Source organism: Acinonyx jubatus, chromosome D4 (genome assembly GCF_027475565.1).
Source record: "Acinonyx jubatus isolate Ajub_Pintada_27869175 chromosome D4, VMU_Ajub_asm_v1.0, whole genome shotgun sequence".
In the NCBI taxonomy this organism is placed as follows: Eukaryota; Metazoa; Chordata; class Mammalia; order Carnivora; family Felidae; genus Acinonyx; species Acinonyx jubatus.
Window position 1 is genome coordinate 88,830,292 of NC_069391.1, and position 14,696 is coordinate 88,844,987.

The 14,696-nt window shown below is 44.3% G+C and overlaps 1 protein-coding gene across 10 annotated transcripts in view; it reads left to right on the forward strand.

Annotated features, from left to right (window-relative positions):
• The window catches only part of AUH (AU RNA binding methylglutaconyl-CoA hydratase), a 353,019-nt gene that overhangs the window by 51,488 nt on the left and 286,835 nt on the right, over nucleotides 1–14,696 (forward strand). The gene's annotated exons all lie outside the window — the stretch shown is intronic.

The following is a 14,696-nucleotide window of genomic DNA, read 5'->3' on the forward strand; positions in this document are numbered from 1 at the left end:
GGGCAGAGAGAGAGGAAAAGAGAGGATCCCAAGCAGGCTTCATGCTCAGCACAGAGCCCGATGTGGGGCTTGATCTCACAACCTTGAAATCACGACCTGAGCTGAAGTCAAGAGTCAGACACTCAACAGACTGAGCCACCCAGGTGCCCCATTGATTGATTTTTTTTGTTAGAGTTTGGTAATTTACCATCATTTGACAGTTCAGAGCTTTTTCAGATACTTAATTTGTGTTTTACTTGATCTGAAATAAAGCTTATTTTGAAAGTAATTAGTGCCACAATGAGTTATCACATACAATTTGAAAGATTATGCACTTAGTATATATTTTTGCTGTCCCCTGATTATTTGACTTTAATTATTTATTTATTTTAAATGTTTATTTTTGAGAGAGAGAGAGAGAGAGAGAGAGAGAGAAAGGCGGGGGGGGGGGGGGGGATCCTAAGCAGGCTCCAGGCTCTGCGCTGGCAGCACAGAGCCCCACGCGGGGACCCAAACTCACAAAGCGTGAGATCATGACCTGAGCCGAAGTCGGACATTTAACTGACTGAGCCACTCAGGCGCCCTTGACTTTTATTTTAGATGTGTTAAGAATTGTTTAGTAAAGAACATTTTTAAAGTTTGCAGAATTATTTGTCAGTCTGCCCGGTTGACCCAAAATGTGTGTGTTCATTATGCTTTTTTCCTTTGTTTGAAGTCAAGGAGATTTAAAAAAAAATTTTTTTTTAATGTTTTTTTAAAAATTTATTTTTGAAGGAGAGAGAGAGATAGAGCATGAACGGGGGAGGAACAGAGAGAAAGGGAGACACAGTATTCAAAGCAGGCCCCAGGCTCTGAGCTGTCAGCATAGAGCCCGATGCAGGCTCAAACTCACGAACTGTGAGATTGTGACCTGAGCTAAGCCGGACGCTCAACCGACTGAGCCACCCAGGCGCCCCAAGGAGATTTTTGAAATAAGGAGTTAATTTTGTTAAATTGGATGCAATCTAGCTGTAGTTTACATTTCTCCACCCTCCCCCCCCCCAGTTTGATGTAATAACTAGAAAGTGAAAGTGCGAAATTACGGTACGAGGAGGACTGACAGCACGCTCTAGTTGAATGTACTTAGTTTTCCAGATGGTAACTTCCAGATCTCACTTTCCAGTTTCTTTATCCTTTGGCCAGGAATGATGGAAAACAGTAAAATGAGACAGTATCCAGGAGCCTGTTGTTTTTCCTCAGAAGTGCTAACATCCCCCGCCTATTGTGTCATAGTTTCAAATAGAGCTGCACTTCCCTTTGCAACTTGGGATCTCTGTCCTTTTGTCTGTGGGATTTTACTGCCTTTGCTGACTTTCACTGGGTGTTAATCATGTTATGATTTTGGATGGTCGTGTGGAAATTATACTGTTTTGCTAAATATAACCAAAGAAATGCGCTTATCAACCAAGCTCTGTCACTTTAAAATATTACCCTGGAATATTCTAGAATTTTGCAAGACCAAAAAGGGAAATCACTTTAATTCTTTTTTGGCTTTTTTATGTTTGTTAGCTTTTAATTCCATGAGGAGTATCTGAATGTGTGTTTAATGTGAAAATTTGGTACTTTTTAAAGCAGCTTTCCTCCATTATCTTTCTGTCCACCCAGGTTATTATTGCTAATTCCCTGACTAAATATTTTAATCAATATTTAATTACTTTAATATTTTTAGACCTTTTCTTGGCCCTTGGGTGAATATATATTTGTATACATGCATTGATACATACATTATATGCAAGTATATATGTGAAAATAACCACATAAACAAGTTTCCTATTTTTTAATTTTATTTTTGGAAATTAATAATTCCCTAGGAATTCATCCATTTCATCGAGACTTTCAAATGCATTGGTATAATGTCATTCATAACATTCTCTTACTGCTTAATTATCTGAAGAGTCAACAGTGATTGTCCTCTCTGCTCCTGGCTTTGCTTACTGGTGTCCTCTTACCGTTTTCTTTGGTCGGTCCCGGAAGAGCCTTAGCAGTTTTTGTGGTGCATTTCAGAAATCCCTTTTGGGCCTTAGTAATCCCCTGTATTGTTTCTGTTTTATTAACTTCCACCCTCATTTTTATTACCCTTTTTCCTTCTGGTTAGATTTGCTGCTTTCTTTTAAACTCATTAAGATGGGTGTTGGTTTCCCATATTTTCTGCCATGGAGGCACGTATCAGACGTTCTCACCGCACCTATACGCACCCTCTTCCATCTGGCCACCTGCCTGTTGCTCCTCACCCCTCTCTGAATGGTGTCCTGTCACCACAGACAGGTTCACTGATTTTTCCTAAGCTGTACCTAATTCGGTGCACACATTGAGGTTTTTTTATTTCATTGAAATACTTTTCGGTTCTTTTAGAAACTATTAAGTCCCTTTTTATAGTTCACAGTGTCATGCTTGGCTTCATGTCTTGATATGAGAATCAGTTGTGGATCTCAATTTTGGATGGGTATTTTCTTATGGTTTCTTTCTACTGGTTCTTACCACATCTTGTATCCTTCTTTCCCTTCCCCTTCCCCTTCCCCTTCCCCTTCCCCTTCCCCTTCCCCTTCCCCTTCCCCTTCTGTTTCTTTCCTTTCTTTGATGTTTGTTTTGAGAGAGAGTATGAGCTGGGGGAGGGGCAGAGAGGGAGAGAGAATCCCAAGCAGGCCCTGCACTATCAGCACAGAGCCTGATACGAGATCGTGACCTGAGCCAAATCCAAGAGACGGAAGCTCACCCCACTGAGCCACCCAGGTGTCCCCTGTCTTGTTTTCTTGGTTATCTGTTGGCTGAGTGGTAGAGATTGTATTTGAAAAATTCTGGGAATATTTGGAGTCTAGTTTTCTCCAATGTGGAATTTTTTATCACTGCACTTTAAAAAATTGTTTTCTTGTATTATTCGCTAGAGACATGCCATAATGCATATAATTATTTTTTTCTGATGGGCATTTAGGTAGTTTTTCGTTTTTTACTATGACAAACAGCAGTGCAGAAAGTATACATATCATTATGGGATCTGAGGGAGCTTTAATAAATAGAAATCCTCCTTCTCTCTAAGGTTTGAAATAAATTGAAAAATAAAATGTAGAAAAAGGGGCAAACTATTTCCTTAATTACTGATATGATCTCAGTTGAAGTTTGTGGCCTTAGATCTGTTGATAAGGGGATTGGCCTATTTGGATCTGCCACGTTGGGTGGGCGTCGCCATCACAGCTAGGCTGGGTGGGCACCAGCTGCCTCTTGCACCAGTTGGCCCAGCACCCACATTGCACAACATTGCAAAGCAGGGTGCTTTGCACGTAGGCATATGGAGGAGAACACGTGTTCTGGGAAAGAAGGAGCTGAGCTAAGGATAAGCCCATTTCGTATTTTTAACATTCATCCACTTGAATAAATAAAAAATTTGTTGGGGTAGAAGGAATTGGGGGCCAGAGTTACAGGGGCATGGGACCCGCTTCTGCCATGCTGTACATAGGTAGCACCTGGGGGAGGAGGAGAACGTCTGTACCACCCTCTGCCCTGGACATGCTCCGTCGGGAAAGTGGCCTTGTCGGAGGGTTGCCTGTGCAGGTGGGTGGCGGGAGCCTGTGCTTCTGCTGGGTAGATCCTCACTGGGGCCCCACTCTCTGCTGAGCTCCTAAGTGGGAAAGAGAGTGTGCCTTCGGGCCATCTTTATTTTCTATCCCCGGCTAGCTAGTATTTTTGTTGTAATTTTCTAGTTCAATTACTACATAATGGTCGGAGAACGGCTGTAATATTTGTGCTGTTTTGAATTTGTCTATTGCGTTTGTGCTTCGCGGACGCTGCTGTGTTGGTGCATAGATACTTTATTGCTCCTAGATCTTTGTTGTGGCCTCCTCCTTCATCAAGTTTACACAGTGCTGCTTCTTTGCCCATTTAAAATGCTGCCTTTATTTAGTAAGATTATGAGATGTTTTCTTTGTACTTGACTCGGAGATATACCATACGTGTCCTTCAAATTAAAAATAAATTTTGTTTTCTCTTTTGCTTTAGATGTTTCTCTAGTGTTCTGCTTATAATTGGGTTTTGCTCTGTGATCCGTTTGGAGTCTTTTCCTTACTAGTTGATCACATCTTCTTTAAATGTATTGATATGTTTGGTGTTTATGCCTGTCATGATTTTTTATGCCTTCTGATTTTGGTGGCTTTACGTTTAAAAATCATACTAAATATGCTATGTAGTTTTTGTTTGTTTTTTGTTCTATTTGTGGGTTTATTCTAATAATGGGAAAGGGTTGTTTTTTGGACCACCTGGTTATTTTTATTATAACTTTACATAGTGTACTTGATCCTTTCCTTTGGAAAGTTCTGTTGACATCTTGCTATGAGCAGTTCCAGAACTGGTATATTTCCAGTTTAAATTCCTCCCTCCCCATTGCCCTGAACAACATATTCATGGGTGTGTCTCCTCAGGCAAGGGAAAGGAGGAAAAGCAAACTGTTGGGAATATATCAAAACAAAAAGCTTTTGCACAGCAAAGGAAATCATTGACAAAACAAAAAGGCAACCTAGTGAATGGATGGACATATTTGCAGTTGATATGTCTGATATGGAGTTAATATCCAAAATATATGAATAACTTCTGTGACCCAACACCAGAAAAGCAATCTGATTAGAAAATGGGCAGAAGATCTGAATAGACAGTGTTCCAAAGAAGACACCCAGATGGTCAACAGACGCCCAAAAGATGCCCCACACCGCTCAGCATCAGGGAAATGCCGATCAAAGCACCATGAGATGTCACTGCACACGTGTCAGAACGGCTGGTATGAAAGAGGCAAGAAGTAATGGGTTTTGGTCAGGATGTGGTGAAAAATCCTTGTGCACTGTTGGCGGGATTGTAAATTCGTGCAGCCAGTATGGAAAACAGTGTGGAGGTTCCTCAAAAAGTTGAAAACAGAACTACCGTATGATCCAGCAGTCCCCCTACTGGGTATTTACCCAAAGAAAACAGAAACATGAATATATCTGCCGCCCTGTTTGTTGCAACATTATTCACACCAGCTAAGACGTGGAAACAACCCAATTGTTCATCAGTAGATGGATGGATAAAGATGTGGTGTGTATATGCTATATGCCCCCCCCCCCCCCCGCCGCACACAGACACACACGAATATTACTCAGCCATAGAAAAGAAGGAGGTCTTGCCGTTTGCAGCAACATGAATAGACATGCAGGCTGTGATGCTATGTGAGATAAGTCAGATGGAGAAAGATAAATGCCGTATGATTTCACTTATATGTGGAATCTAAAAAATCAAATGAACAAACAAACAAAAAACTGGATGCTTAAATACACATATTTAAATATTAAATACGAGAATAAACAGGTTGTTGGAGGGTGGGAGTGGGTAAAATAGATGAAGGGATCAAGAGGTACAAGCTTTGGGTTGTGAGTGAGTCGTGGAGACGAAGCGTACAGCGTAGGGAATGGTAATATCGCAATAAAGTCGTGTGGTGACAGGTGGTGAGAGCACTGAGCGGGTGCTCAGCGGGTGAGCACTGAGTGACGGACAGGGCCGTCGAAGTGCTGTGTTGTATACCTGAAGCTAATATAACATGGTGTGTCAGTTGTATTTCGATTAAAACAAAATTCTTCCCTTTTACTTTTCTCATCATGTTTCTTAGTGTTTTCTTTATAATTTTAAATTGACTCATATCCGTATTACCTGATTTGTCAAATTTGAATTATCTCCATATAAATATAAATACGAATAATTGACCCCTGTTTATAAAAGATCAGGAAACTAGTATACTTTCTTGCATTGGATTTATCATTTTCATATTGTTCACATCCTAGATTTTTAACAAAGAGGTCTGTTGAGGAATAACCAACATATAGTAAGTTGCACGTGTTAACACGTACAGTGTGTTGACTCTGACCTGTGGAAACATCACCACAAATCAAGATGGTGAACATGGCCATCACCCCCAGAAGTTTCTTCATGGCCTCCAGTGATCCCTTTCTCCTGCCCCTGCCCCTTCCCTGCCTGTCCCCACATAACCACTGAGCTGTTTTCCATCACTAGAGACTAGTTTCCATTTGCAGACGTTTTCATAAATGGAGCACAGGATGTATTCATTTGCCAGTTGTCTTTCAGCGTACTTTTGGAGTCATCGATGTTTCGCACGGGTCAGTCAGTAGTTGGTTCCTTTTTATTGCCTAGCCGGTGGATGTACCACATACAGCTGCTAGACGTCTGTGTGTAAGCCTTTACCGCCTTTACTGTTACGAGTCTTACCCAAAGAGTTTGGTTCTTTGTGCTTCCTCCGTCCACGTAGGGGTCGGCAGGCCATCCTGCGGGATGGTGAGCTGGTGAGGCTCCCTGTGGGTTAGCTGGGTATCCAGAGCTCCGCTTGTGGCTCTCGTTAACGGCGCAACTGCTGGTCGGGTAGTTGTGGGCTGGGACCTGGGCTTCTCCATTTCCACAGGCTTCCAGGGGATGCTAATGCTGTTGGGCCACACTGCTTTGCAAAGCAAGGACACAGGGCCTGAGACTTTGCGAAGCGAGGCAGGAATGGCCTATTTTTTCCTACCAGGTAAACGTAGACTACTTCTAGAGTTAGGTTTTCATCAGAAATGGAAAAAACTACATTTGTCAGGCAACATTTCACATGCCGAGAAGTCTTTCTTTTCTTTTCCATCGCAGTGAACACCCGGAGTAGCGGTGGACAGTGGAGGTTCCCGTCCGGTTATGTTGAGTACAATCTTCCAGACGGGGCTGGCGGGGAGTGTGGGGGCCTTGACCTTGCTGCTTTCTCTTCTGTGTTGCCCCGGGGCGGCTTTATTTCATTGGGAATTTGGGGCGGAAGGGGTGATCTGGTGCTGGCCTTCTCTGATAACCTACAGTCAGGCTCTCGGACGGTCCGGGTCGGAAGTTTGCAGGGAAGTCTCAGGTCAGAGTCCTGCTCCAGCCAGCTGACCATTGCCTTGCACCCGGTGCCCTTGGTTGCCTTGGTCGGGCTGCGTGGACTGCATGTTGCTCTAGGGCTCCCGGAGTTCACAGGGCTCCGAGCAGGTGTGCTGCTCAGACTTTGCCAGGGTGTCGGCATTTCCTTCCTTCAGCTTCCTGGTCCCCGGGTCCTTGAGGAAGGACGGAAGGTGGCCTCGCAGTGCAGAATCCTTCCCCACGGGCTCGGGGTGCAGGCCGTGAGAACTGGTGAAGGGCAAGTGCCTGGAGTCAGGCCATCTGTGCTCCAGCAGTGGCCGTTCCCTGCAAGTAACGGCAGTTCCTCTGCCCCATGTCCCCATTGGTGGTGAGGGTCATAACGGTTCTGATGTCACGAGGCTGGCCAGAGGCTTCAGTAATATTTCTCGGGTGATTAAGACAGTGCCTGCATGGAGTAAGCACTTTCTCGCACCTGCTAGATCTGTAGGTAGCTAGATGGGAAATGGCGAAGGCAGGTACGTAAGAGGTTGGCCTAGAAGCATCCAGGATCTTCCCTTAGATTGTACAGCGAGCGCTCCCTGACGCCCGGGCACGGTGGCTCCCATGTACAGGCCTCCCCCCCCCCGCCCCCCTCCCACCGTGGGGCACACAGCCCCCTGACCCCTGCCCCCCCGCCGTGGGGCACACAGGCCCAGCACCTGCAGGCTTGGGCAGGAGTGGTTTTGTGTCTGTGGTTCCTTGGAAATGTGATAATGGGAAGGGGGGAGGGCACTTTTGGCTGAAGGTGAAAGTTGGAGTTGGAGTTAGTGATAGTAGGAATTTATTATAATTTTCAGTTAACCTTGACTTTATTTTTAATTTTTTTTTGGAATGATTTCAATGAAGTCAGATTTCATGTATATTATGTGGGCATTTCTTTTGAAATAGTTGATGTCTCTGTTTTATATAAGAACCGTATTTAAAAATCATGACTGACACTAGCATTTTCCCTTCATAATCGGATTATTTTTTTCTGGAAACATCTGGAAATTTCCGTCACCTGTGCTATCTCTCTCAGAGCTGAAAGTAGGCCTTCGCTGCTCCTTCCCCTCATTTGTGGTCTCCCGACTCGAGTGGCCCCCGTCATCGGGTGTCCTCCTGCGGGCCACTGAGGTAGGCCAGAGCCTTCCTGGGCACCTCCTTTATTTTTCTCTTAAAATAGCAGAGCTTTAATTGTTTGCTTTAATTACATTTTTAGGAGCATTTCAAAGGATTGCTATCTTCTTTGTCACACCTGGCCCGTTTCCTGTACTGAACTCAAAATAGCGTCTGAGCCTGTAGGTTGCGTCACGTCGGGTCACGGGGTCTCGCCTTTGCAGTTGGCCGGGGCCTCCGCTCCTGGCCGTCCAGCGTCGTCCAGACACACACTGCCGTCACACGCTGCCATTGCCGTACTGCTCAGTTCTGTGAGGTGGGAGTTGGGCCTTCTGCAGTGTCTCGGCGAGTCCACTGAGATTATGAAGTGCTCCCAAGCAGAAAAAGTACTGGATGTAAAAACAAGCGTATGAGGTAACCGTGAAACTAGTGTGGGCTTGGGGCTGACTCATCTTTTCCTGAAGAAGATTTGCTAAGAGAAACGTCTCTCAGGGAAAGATTAGGATTATGTAAAATTGAAGATTTTTTTAAAAATTTAATTAAAAAAAGTTTTTTTCATTGAAGTGTAGTTGACACACTAGAACTTCAGAATTTATAATCTCATCAAACGGTTGAAATTCAGTTACTCATCGAAAGCTAATTAAGCTGTTCTGCTTGAATAATTCTTTAGTGGGAAAAATTTTATAGACTGCTTTATATAATGCTAGTTTATGTTGATCAGCCTTTGAAAGTAGCAGGTAATTTACCTGTTTAATGATTTGAGTGTGCTAATACTCTATTTTCCTTGTTCTTGTTTTGCATAAGGACCTGACGTTTCTTGTCATCTTATCTTCTATATTTCACATAAGATGTGATGTTCAAAACTTACAGCCCCTTGAGAAAATTTCTGAGGCTTTTAACTATCAAATTCGAAAATAATTTGCATTGCATCCAAAGAGTATAAGCATGTAGGGAAAGTATTTATTCTCTACCTTCAGAATTAAGAATACATGAGCACGAGACTCATTTCAGCACCCCCCTGCCCCCCGGATCCACAGTCAGCACATTTATTTATTTCTCCTTAGTTCTTACCTGTTACTCCAGGTCAGGAGGAACCAGAAACCTGCCTGTTGCTCCGCCCTCTCCCCCATCATTTTATTTTCTCAACATAATGTGTATGGCACCTCTTACAACGCGAGGGAGGGTATATTGACTAATCCGTTTTGTTTGTGTTTTTACCTGCATTACCTCTTTTTTTCTTCTTAATGACATTTTATCCTTCCAAAAAAATGATAGCTTTTTAACTTTCTTTGGCTACGTGTGATTTTTAAGGATGATCTTTCTTTGAGAATATTCACTAATAAAAATGTAGAGCAAAGCCTTGCCAAGTCTTTCCGAGGCCGCCGTCCCTGATGCGGTGTTGAGGACATTACAGATGGCCAGGAGTCATAATCTTGCTGTATGCTTCCTGTTGTGCTTCAGGGCTTGTGAAGTTGTGGAATATTACTTTTGGAATTTGTGGGCAATTTACTCCTTCGACCCCTCTACTCAGTCTACATTTTCAGCGCACGGTTTGATGAGAAGAAAAATTCCTCTTTGCATATGAATCTGTTCCTAAGTAGAGAGGGTGTCTAAAGACTATGAGACAACCTCCCTTAGCTAAGAGTTGGAATTCTCAGGAACTGGAGCTCAGTAGTACATATATCGCAGACCTGGGTTTGATTCCTTTAAACTCACCTTTGTGGTTTCTGTCTCTGACGAGTCGGCTTCCCGCAGGTAGCCGGTGAGTGCCTGTGGCATTTTCTTGTGGCCAGGAGGGGACACAGCCACTTCTCTCTCCTGGTCAGGAACCTTTGCAGCTTTTCTTTTCCGTGTAGCTCCCTCGGGCTACATGTCTTCATGTTATGTCTTTAAAGTACTAAGTGAAAGAAGGAGATGAAAAAAAGCCAAGTAGGGAGACTACGGGGCGGCATGCGCTAGAGACAGAAGAGGCGGTCCCAGAGTAGAAAGAAGAATGTCATCGACCGGCATCGGTGCGACGTGAATGTCCGTTCCAGAACGGGCGGTAGGGTGGTAAGTGCTCTGATGGACAAACGGGTACCGAGCCCCCTGGAGTGCAAAGGAAGGGGCTGTGAGCAGTGCCTGGCACGGCCCGTTGTTGTGGGCTGGGCGTTCAGGGCACAGGGCAGCTTGTCCGCAGGTATGGCTGGGACAGCTTCTGCAGGTGCTGTAAGTAGGTTGGGGCCAGAACGTGGACTATGTGCCTGAGGCTGGAGAAGAGGTCGGGCTGGTGGACAGAACCTCGTTTATCGGGTGTCTTCTGTACCATGCTAATTGTTTTCTCCGTTTTTATCCCGAGTGTGGAACAAATCATCGTACAATTCTGAAGTGGGTAGCATGACGGCGTTTGCCGTTTAGAACGATTATACTGCAAGAAATAGGGAAGATGCACAGGAAGGGGCCAGCCAGTCGCAGGCCCAGACGTATGCCAGTGAGAAATGAGGGGACCCAGAACTCCGGCTGCAGGAAAGGGGGGGACTTGGAGATTTGTGAGCTGTGGAAAGGAGGCCTTCTGTGACGACTTCTGGGTGTCTGTCTGGGGGAAGTTGGTGGATGGAAGTACTGCCAGGTGTGAAAGAGAATCTGGAAGAAGGATTGACAAGCTGGCTTGAACACGATAAAGCGTTCAAGTGGAGATGTCCCAACAGGCAGGTGCTTACAGAGATGCAGTTGAGACTGAAGTTTGGGTTTGAGAGGGACATCTGGCCATCATTGGTATTGTAGGTGGTGAAGGTGGGAATGAGACCTCCTGGGGAGCTTCTGTTGAGAGGGAAAGAAGGCTGAGGAATAACCAGAAGGTGAAGGAAAGACAGGAAAGTTGACAGGGACTCGCCAGGCAGTCGAAGAGAGGAACTCACGGAGGAGTGCCCAGCACGAATGCCTGATCATCGGAGGCAGCAGGTTTAATAGGGACCAGATAGCGCCCACTGGTTGCAGGACAGCCGCACAGTGTCACTGGCAAGCAAAAGCAAGAGCGGGTTTGGAGAGACCGGGCGGGGGCGGGGGGGTGGGGGACTGAGGCTCTGCGGTGGGGGCGAGGGACGGTGGGGGCATCATTTACTGTCCTTCCTCGGGAAGCTGGTCCTAGAAGGACGTGAGCCGAGGCTGGAAGGAGGCCCAGGGAAAGGTTCTGATGGCAGAGACGGGAGACTGGGGAGGCGGGAGACTAGAGGAATCTAGAAATACCTGAGGCCTGTAGGAAGAAAGGATTGAGGGCCGAGAAAGGATTGAGGGCCGAGTAGCAAAAACTCCGTTTGGCTTGTCGTGACTTGAGGTGACCTTGGAGCCACTCAAATTAGCTTTCTGTTATATTCTTGATCGATGTTTATTTGTTTGTGGTTTTTTTTTTTTGTCAGACAAAATTAACTGGATCCTGGTTTTCCATTAAATTCATTTCCTGACTGTAGACCCTGACGTGGCTGGCTGTTTCTTTTGTCACCGAGTGTGCTGTGAAGCGCACTCTGGGGAGCACGTGTGAGTCTGGCCTGGCCTCTCACACCCTCACTTCCCCCCAGAATGCGTAGACAGGTACAGACAGGTGGAGTGCACCTGTTCCACAGCCCCGTCCGTCCCTGCGCTCCCGGGAACACTCTGGTCTTCCGTGGCAGCCTGGGAATGGGCCCCGTCTGGGCCTGGTCACCCTTTGCTCTTAAAATAAAGCCGATAAATTCCTCCATGTGTGAATAACACTCCGTGGACTTCAACAAATTTGTGTATTTTAAAAGGAGTCAAAGAATGAACCTCTCTGACTGGAATTTCCTATTTCAGAATACCTGCGGAAGAGAGATTTTGGGGGATGGTACTCTCTGTGTGTCTATTTACTTCCTTGCTTCCTTCCTTACATTTTATTTATTTTTAAAAACCAAGGTAGAATTGCTATATAATATCATGTAAGTTTAAGGTATGTACGTGTTGCTGTGTTTGCATGTTACGGTATGACTGTCCCTGTAGCAGCAGCCAGGACACGTGATTATTATTTCTTATTCGTCGTCAGAGCAGTAAGAGATGTACCACGTTCTGTTTATACCATAAGAAGTTTGGCCGGCCTCGCTTCACATTCCCATCGTCAAAATTAATAAGGAGTCTGCTTCGCAGAATAATTAACCAGTCAGTTTTTGAACCAGTTATGAAAGAGTTCTGTACAGAAGCCTCCTGAAAGTAATACTCGGGGCCGGAGAAAGTCTAGTTTTGAGCTCTGTGGCTGGCTGACGGCTCCCCAGCCGTGCTTCTGGGCAGGGTTTCGGAACTGAGAGCCTCTTCCGTGTGAGCGTGCCCGTTGGTGGAGCTGGTCCTTTCCTAGCTGCCCGGTTGTGCTCGCTCCTCGGCGGGAGAGGTGCCCGGTGCCCCGGCCGCACCCACACAGCCACTGCCTGCTGTGAAAGGCTTCTGAGTTTGGTTTTCTTTATGGTGTAATTATTTTTAAAATTTTATTTAAATCCAAGCTAGTTGACATAGTGTAATAATGATTTCAGAAATGTAACTTAGTGATTCATTGCTTACATACAGAACCCAGTGCTCGTCACAAGTGATGCCCATCCCCCCACCCTCCCTCCAGCAACCCTCAGTTTGTTCTCTGTGTTTAAGAGTCTCTTATGGTTTGCCTCCTTCTTTCTTTTTATTTTTCCTTCCCTTTCCATATGTTCAGCTGTTTTGTTTCTTAAATTCCACACATGAGTGAAATCATATATTTATCTTTCTCTGGCTTCCTTCACTTGGCATAATACACTCTAGTTCCATCCACGTTATTGCAGATGGCAAGATTTCGTTCTTTTTGATCACCGAGTAATATTCCGTTGTGTATGTATGTATGTATGTATGTATGTATGTATGTATGTATGTGTGTGTAATATACATTGTGTATGTGTGTGTGTGTACGTATACATACATATACACACCACATCTTATTTAATATCCATTCATCAGTTGATGAACATTTGGGCTCTTTCCATGCTTTGGAAATAGTGCTGCTATAAACATTGGGGTGTATGTGCCCCTTGAATCAACATTTTTGTATCCTTTGGATAAATCCCTAGCAGTGCTATTGCTGGGTCATAGGGTAGTTCTATTTTTAATTTTTTGAGGAACCTCCACACTGTCTTCCAGAGCGGCTGCACCAGTTTGCATTCACATCAACAGTGCAAGAGGGTTCCCCTTTCTCCACATCCTTGCCAACGTCTGTTGTTCCTGAGTTGTTAATTTTAGCCATTCTGACAGGTGTGAGGTGGTATCTCATGGTGGTTTTGATTTGTATTTCCCTGATGATGAGTGAGTTGAGCATCTTTTCATGTGTCTGGATATCGTGTGTTAGCCATCTGGATATCTTCTTTTAAAAAGTGTCTATTCATTTCTTTTGTCCAGTTCTTCACTGGATTATTTCCTTTTGGGTGTGGAGTTTGATAAGTTCTTCATAGATTTTGGAAACTAACCCTTTATCTGATAATGTCATTTGCAGGTATCTTTTCCCATTCGTCAGTTGCCTTTTAGTTTTGTTGATTGTTTCCTTCACCATGCAGAAGGTTTGTATCTTGATGAGGGCCCAATGATTCATTTTTGCTTTGGTTTCCCTTACCTCTGGAGACATGTCTAGCAAGAAGTTGCTGCGGCCAAGGGCAAAGAGTTTTTGCCTGCTTTCTCCTTGAGGATTTTGATGGTTTCCTGTCTTACGTTTAGGTCTTCCATCCATTTTCAGTTTATTTTTGTGTATGGTATAAGACATTGGTCTAGGTTCATTCTTCTGCATGTTACTGTCCAGTTTCCCAACACCATTTGCTGAAGAGACCATCTTTTTTTCTATTGGACATTCTTTCCTGCTTTGTCAAAGATTAGTTGGCCATGCATTTGTGGGTCCATTTCTGGGTTCTCTATTTTGTTCCATTGATCTGAGTGTCTGTTTTTGTGCCAGTACCATACTGTCTTGATGATTATGGCTTTGTAATACAGCTTGAAGTCTGGGATTGTGATGCTACTAGCTTTGGTTTTCTGTTTTAACATTACTTTGGCTCTTCAGAGTCTTTTCTGGTTCCGTACTAGTTTTAGAATTGTTTGTTCTAACTCTCTGAAGACTGCTGGTGTCGTTTTGATAGGGATTGCATTGAATATGTAGATTGCTTTGGGAAGTATCGACATTTTAACGATATTTGTTCTTCCAGTCTGTGAGCGTGGAATGTTTTTCCATTTCTTTGTGTCTTCTTCAGTTTCTTTCATAAGCTTTCTGTAGTTTTCGGAGTACAGATCTTTCACATCTTTGGTTAGGTTTATTCCTAGGTATTTTATGGTTTTCGGTGCAATTGTAAATGGGATCAATTCCTTGATTTCTCTTTTTTTTCTTCTTTGTTATGGTGTATAGAAATGCCACAGATTTATGTACTTTTTTGATTTTATATCCTGCGACTTTATCGAATCCGTCTATCAGTTCTGACAGTTTTTTGGTGGAGTCTTTTGGGTTTTCCACATAGAGTATCATGTTGTCTGCGAAGAGTGAGAGTTTGACTTCCTCCTGGCCGATTTGAATGGAGAGGCATGTTACTGCTGAATGAGACTGTCATTCTGAGTACCATCATTCTTGAAGGATTAGAAATTTCGCAGTCACACCTAGGTCATTTTGAATAGGAGTGTGTATG